Raw genomic sequence first — 7,620 nt, forward strand, 5'->3', positions numbered from 1 at the left:
TTGCACTCTTCACATCTTTTCAAAACTTTAGTCAGATTTAGCAAGCAAGAATCAAAAGAAGTACCATAGACGCTAAAATCATCCATAAACACTTCCATGATAGACTCAATAAAATCAGAAAAAATACTCATCATGCAACGTTGGAAAGTAGCAGGCGCATTACACAGACCAAAAGGCATCCTACGATATGCAAAGGTACCATAGGGGCAGGTGAAGGTGGTCTTTTCCTGGTCGTCTGGATGTATGGGAATTTGAAAGAAACCAGAATAACCATCCAGATAACAGAAAAACTTGTGACAGGCTAGCCTTTCTAACATTTGATCAATGAAGGGAAGGGGAAAATGGTCCTTTTTAGTAGCAACATTAAGACGCCTATAATCAATGCACATGCGCCAACCTGTGACTACCCTAGTTGGTATCAACTCATTTTTTTCATTTCTCACCACAGTTGTCCCCCCTTTCTTAGGCACTACCTTAACGGGACTCACCCACTTAGAATCAGACACAGCATACACTATACCCGCATCAAGCAATTTCATAACTTCAGCTTTTACAACATCTTGCATGACAGGGTTCAAACGACGCTGGGGTTGAATGCATGGTTTATGGTTTTCATCTAGATGTATCCTATGCATACAAAAGTCAGGGCTAATACCCTTTAAATCATCAATACTGTACCCAATGGCCTTTTTGTGCCTTTTCAACACAATAAGAAGTTGGGATAACTGGCCTGCATCAAGTGCAGTACTGACGATCACAGGGCAAAGTTGTTCATTATCTAAAAACGCATACTTAAGGTTAGCAGGAAGAGGTTTAAGTTCGGGTTTCTTTACCTCTTTAACAGAACAAACCGGCCAAACTAACCTCTTCAATTTGGTGCTCTCTGGCTCAGATTCTCCACCATTAAGAGCCAACTCCAGAGCATCCACTTCAGCACTCCAAGAACTGCTATCACCTGCAGAAGACTCACAACAAAGCACTGCCTCCAAAGGGTCTCTTTCGAGAACTTGGGAGACGTTATCACGAGTAATAAAATCGACTACATCTATGCGATAGCATTGTTCTTCCTCTAGCATGGGACTTTTTAAGGCACTATTCAGATTAAACGTCACCTTATCATCCCCAACAGACAATGTCAATTTCCCACTTTTAACATCAATTACCGCCCCCGCCGTATGAAGGAAGGGTCTACCTAAGATTATGGGAATTTGAGAATCCTCCTGCATGTCTAATACTACAAAATCCACAGGTATATAGAATTTACCTACTCTAACAGGGACGTCCTCTAAAACACCTAAGGGGTATTTGACAGAACGGTCGGCCATTTGTAGAGTGATATTGGTAACCTTAAGCTCACCCATATTCAGTTTAGTACAGACAGACAAAGGCATGACAGACACACTAGCACCTAGATCACATAAAGCCTTATCAATAAATACGGTGCCAATGTTACATGGGATGGAAAAACTCCCGGGGTCCTTAAGTTTAGGTGGAGACTTGTTTTGCAAATAAGCACTACATTCCTCAGTGAAAGCTACAGTCTCTACCTCACAAAAAGCACGTTTTCTGGTCAAAATATCTTTCATGAATTTAGCATACGCAGGAACTTGTAAAATTAATTCAGTAAAAGGAACCGTTACCTGCAAATTTTTGACCACTTCCAAGAATCTGCCAAACTGCTTGTCTAGCTTATTCTTGAGTTGTCGGTTTGGGAAGGGGAGTGCAACAGGTGGTACTTGTATATCCGCCCCCTTCTTAACCGCAGTTGTAGCCTCATTCTCATTGACTACCTTTTCAGCTGGTTCCTTCTCACCCATATCTATCTTCGGGATTTCCTCACTGACCAGATCACTAGCAGACACCCCGGAATCAACCTCAACCGGCATAGAAGGACCATCATAATCCCTACCACTCCTCAATGTAATTGCATTAGCAGACTCCCTATTTTCGGGCTGTGAAGGAAGTTGGCCTCGTGGCCTCCCTGCAATAGTAGTAGCCATCTGTGCCAACTGTGTATCAATGATCTTGTTATGAGCAGTAAGAGCATCGATTTTTGCATCCTTTTCACTTAGAGATTTTTGCATTTGTAGCATCATGTTTCTCATCTCTACTAGCATAGGGTCAGGCTGTGTGGCTTGAGGTTGTGGTTGTGGGGGTGATGTGTGTTGTCTAGAGAACCCAGGTGGCCCACTAGACTGTTGGTTGTAGTTGTTTCGGGGTTGGTAAGATTGTTGGTGTGGGGGTTGATATGGTTGTGGTGGTGGATGTTGAACTTGGTGAGGGTTTTGGATGTTGTTGCTCCTGTAGGAAAGCAGAGGGTTATTTTTGTAGCCCTCATTGTAAGAGTTGGAGAATGGGTTGTTTTGTTTGTAGGATTGAAAAGCATTACATTGTTCAATAGAGCTTCTACATTCCTGTGCATAATGACCAGACATTCCACAACTTTCACAAATAGTAGTAGGTTGGGAACTCATAGCAGCTACACTAACAGGTTGGGCAGATTGAGCATTGGCCGCTTGCATATTATCGAATTTATAATGTAAAGCAGTCAATTGGGCAGTTAATTGTTCAATAGAATTTAAATCATGCTTACCACCCCTCTTAGATAGACCTCTAGGATTTCCATACTGGGCATTGTGAATGGCTATCTCCTCAATCACCTCCATAGCTCTAGGCACCTCAAGTTGCATGAACCTCCCACTGGCAGCTGAATCCAACAAACATCTAGACTCATTGCCCAGACCATTATAAAACTGCTGAATCAAGAACCAATCTTCCAAACCATGGTGCGGGCATTCTCTTTGCAGATCCTTGAATCTCTCCCAAACCTCGAACAAACTCTCATCCGCTTGTTGTGAGATACCTAATATCTGACCCCTCAGACGAGCCGTTTTCTCAGGTGGAAAATATTTAACATAAAAAGCAAGAGCCAAGGATTCCCAATTATTGATTTTCAAAGCCGCCCGATTCAACCCATTAATCCACAGTTTAGCTTTCCCACTCAAAGAGAACGGGAAAAGTATCTCCATAGTCTGCTCCGGAGTCAATCCCTTTTGCTTGATGGTGGAGCAATATTGGATAAAGGACTGAATGTGAAGATTCGGATCTTCACCTGGTTCCCCACCGTACTGGCGTCTCTCGATCATGTTAATCAATGCGGGCTCAATCTTGAAGGTCTCAGCTGCAATAGAAGGCATGATCGCCTTTGGCAGCACGGACAGACTTGGCTTGGAATAGTCCGTAAGCCGTTGGGTAGGTGGCGGTACCAGATTTTCGTCACCCATCTCTATCTCTGAAACTGAATCTGTATCTGAAGGAAAAAGATCGCCAATATTATGATCAGAGTCAGAGTAATTCCCACACTGTGCAATGAAAGTTCTTCGTCTACGAAAGGTTCTTTCGGGCTCAGGATCGAATGGAGTAAGATTACTAGTACCTACGGTCCTGGGCATAGACAAAGACTACAAAACAATGTGAGATCCGGTCTCAAGGAACGTGAGTTCCTTGAGTAGTAACAAACAATAATCTAGGATAACCAATCAATAACAGAAAATAAAACCGTCTCCCCGGCAACGGCGCCAAAATTTGACAAGCTAAATCGCACTCCTATCAAAGATAAACCTAACGTTCACCAACTAAAAATATAGCAAGGGAAGCAAGGATCGTATCCACAGGGAAACAATGTTCTTTCTACTATTAATCGGCAATTCTAGACTATTGGGAAACAAGAATATAGGTTGATTTGTATAATGAAACTAGGATGATAATAAAATAGGGAAAAATCAGATATTAAAAGGTCTAGGGCACAGGTTCACCGATGAACAACATTCCAGGATGACAACAATCGATAATAATCAATAAAACAGTTAATTAGACTAGCATGCTCTCTCGAATCGATACTAATATTAGACTTAGAATTAACGGGCTCTCGCTACGTATTAATCCCAATTCTACCTATTGAAACAAGCCTAAACATCAAATTGCATCTCTCGAATCTTAATTTGATATTGCGAAACTAATACAATCAAACCTGCGCAAATCTAATTGCAAAGTAGATAAGGGCAATCAATAGGAATTAACAGCTAAACCAACAGTCAACAACAATTAATCATCCTTTCACATTCGTTCATGGATTCCCAAAACCCTAGAAAATCAATTACTCACACATATTAACAATAAGCAAAGCAATTGGCATGATTGAAAACATAATTAAAGTTTAAACAAAGAATTGAAATAAGGAATAATACCTAATTGAAGAACAATGGCAATTGAAAGCTTCGATTTTTGATTGAAAATAAACTAAGTGTTTAGAACAAATTAGAGAGAGAAAATTAAGCTTAGGGAAATAAAACTAAGTGTTTTAACACTAGGATATGAGATAATGAAGTGCCCAACTAAATTAACAAAAGCTATATTTATAGTTTGGCCTAAAAACATAAGAAAAAAACCGGAAAAAACTAAAGAAGGACGCGCGCACAGCGCCTTGGGTTGTCGTCGCCCGGTCGGGCGGCTCTCCGCCCGACGGGCGTAAAGCTCGAAGTCCGCCCGACGGGCGCAGGGCTGCCCGACGGGCGTAAGGCGATTCTCTGAAAACCTTCTCCGCGCGCCCGGTCGGGCGGCTCTCGCCCGTCGGGCGGAGGGCGATTTCTTCTGCTGCTGCTTCTGATGGGCGCCCGGTGGGCACCGGGCGAAACTCCGCCCGTCGGGCGCCCTCTGACGAGCTGTTCCTCTGCTTGCTCGCCCGATGGGCGAGGGGCAATCCACCGGGCGGAGGGCTAAGTGATCCGCCCTTCGCCCACAACACCTAGTCTAACTTCCGGGGCTCGATCATGAACATCCAGGGCTCCCGTAAGTCGACAAAAGTCGTCCCGAACTCCCTCGGGATCCTGTAGTGGCCTAAATCATCAAGAAACGGGCCTAACAAGACCAATTTCTCACTAAGTATTCCTGAAACTCACGGCACACTAAAATACACAGATTAGTACTAAAATGGCTCCTAGGAGCTCATTTGACGCATGAAATTACTAAGGGACGGGGGTGAAAATATTATATAAAACGCACATATCATCAGCTCACTTCCATCGGCACTGGCTATACTTCATTTGTAACATTCATTTATGGGATGAATGATAAGAATGACAGAGTTGGGCTTTGGGATTATCTTCTTGAGCTCTCTCATAGATGTGATGCAGCTTGGATCGTCATGGGTGACTTCAATGCCCTAATGGACATTGAAGACAGAATATGTTCTCCAGTCAGATTGTGTGATATTCATGAGAACTTGTATAAGCAATTGCCACCTTGCTGGAGTCAAAACTACCGGTAGACTCTATACTTGGACCAACAAACAGGAGGGGGCTGATAGAGTATTCTCAAGGATTGATATGGTGTTAGGCAACAACAAATGGGGTGATATCTTCCCTTTGAGTATGCATGTGATTAAATGCTAAGTGTTAAGTACTAATTGTATGCTTATGCCTTAAGTTTAATCGTGTTTTATGTTGCTTTATGTGATTAATTGCATCACGATTCATGATTAAGCATGTATGTGTGCATTGAGATTGTATGGCTCCACGAACTTACTTTGCTTTGGAACACTTTAGTAAGACTTGTTAGTTGTGTACTTTCAGGACTAAGATGTTGATTTCGAAGTTCGCTAATCTAGGACACCTAGAGAAACTAGATCGTGAGACCCCACACATCTATGTGAAGAAGATCGAGTTCGCTTGCAACTATTTTGCTACGGCCCGGAATTTGCCTGAACTAAGGAAGAAGGATGTTATGGCCGAGATGGTTATTCATTGCTTGCCCCATAGGAACCCATACATAGAGCTTAAGAATCGATTCCATGATATGCATTCTGACATGGTATTCCTAACTATTATAAGTATGGTACTCCAGATGGTAGATGGAGGTATGACATGGAGATTATGACCACTATTCTAGAGCTTACGGAGCAATGTTTTGAGGATGGTAAAATGGTGGAAAATATCAATCTTACGGGATTAGAGAGTGAGATGCAAACCCCTATGAATGAGGATAGTGATGACGATGTTGTTGAGATTGAGAATCCTAACCCTATCATTCGTGAACCCACTATTGAGATTTCTAGTGACACTGAAGTTGAGCCTGAAACAAATGATGAAGTGAATAGTGAGCTACAACAGAATAATGAGGATATGGAGTATGAATCCGATCCGGAATAAGACTTTGACGATCCTAATGATCAAGACTTTACTCCAGAGCACTACAAGGAGAGAAATGACCGACAAGATGACTCTAGCATTTAGAACTTTTCTAATGTAATAGCTAATGCTTATTTTAGTGAAGTGATAAAGTAGCAAGCTACTATTTATGGTTGTAGTAGTTCGTTTAGTGGTTTCTCGAATAAAGTATTATCCAAATGATGTATTATCTTCTCATTGAAGCAATAAAAGTTTAGAATTCTTTTTATCTCCAATTCTAAGTTTTAAGTTTTTTTTTTGAGCGAATAACGCAAAAGGACTTCATGTATTTCTTCAATGAAATCGTACTTGTAAGGTGGCTCAATCCTTCACCACTTAAACTTTGTGACGCGGATTATAGCGAGAATTGGCCCAATAATAGGCGCCAATCTTGCCTTAAGGGTCCAAAATTTTGGTGCATGTTTGTGCTATGGTGTGACTTGTTAGTGCAATGCTTTATCAAGGTAGTGTCCAACCCAAGTTGTTAAAGTTAGTCTTTTGTTTTATTCAGGAGAAGGGACATGACTACCCAAGGAATTGCCGATGTGGTTAGGCAACTAGTTAAAGTAGTGCAGAACTTAGCACAGAATAGAAATAATCAAGGACTTGATCCAACTGGTGAAATGTTTAAGAAGGTGGCCCAAAGTAAGCCTCCTTTGTATCAAGGGGAAGTAAACCCAACTGTACTTGAGAACTGGCTAAGAGAGTTCGATAAGCTTATACTAGCTGTCAATTGCCCAGAAGACCTTAAGGTTAATAGTGATGTGTATTACCTTAGGGGAGAGGCTGATTTGTGGTGGCAAAGGTGTGAGAATTCTTTAAGAGTTACACTTGAATTTGGATGGGAATCATTCAAAGTTGCCTTGAGAAACAAGTTTTATCCACCATATCTGAAAAAGCAGAAAGCCCAAGAGTTCATCGATCTAAGGATGGAAGGGATGTCTATAACGGAATACTATTCTAAGTTCATAGAACTGTCTAGGTTTGCACCTGAAGTAGTAGCAACAGAGGATCTTAGGGCTCAGAGGTTTTAGAGTGGATTAACTATGGATTTCCAATTAAGAGACCTTTACCTTTCTCGACAGCCTGTACGGGAAAGTCGCCCATCTGTATGGTCTGCAGCAAAGAAGAAATGGAGTTGGTGAAAAGAGGAAGGATGTTGGTAACCAAAACAAAGGTGGTGGTCAACAGAATCAGGAAAACTTTAAGAAGAACAAAGGGAATAATCACTTCCAGTTCAAGGGAAATCATGGTGGAAACATAAACAATTTCCACAACAACAATGTGAATAAGAACCAGTCTGCAGGGAATGGAACGAGAGTCTATGAGTGTAGACGTTGCCATAATAATCACCCAGGTCAGGACTGTAATGGAAACCCAGTTGTTTGTAGGTTAT

At 41.7% G+C, this 7,620-nt stretch overlaps 1 non-coding gene across 1 annotated transcript; it reads left to right on the forward strand.

Annotated features, from left to right (window-relative positions):
• Positions 1–2,778: 2,778 nt before the first annotated feature.
• Positions 2,779–2,885, forward strand: LOC130460202 (small nucleolar RNA R71). Its single transcript, XR_008920143.1, has one exon. It is a non-coding gene; the product is annotated as a small nucleolar RNA R71 (small nucleolar RNA).
• The last annotated feature ends 4,735 nt before the right edge of the window (positions 2,886–7,620 follow it).

Source organism: Spinacia oleracea, chromosome 4 (assembly GCF_020520425.1).
Source record: "Spinacia oleracea cultivar Varoflay chromosome 4, BTI_SOV_V1, whole genome shotgun sequence".
NCBI classification, from domain to species: Eukaryota; Viridiplantae; Streptophyta; class Magnoliopsida; order Caryophyllales; family Amaranthaceae; genus Spinacia; species Spinacia oleracea.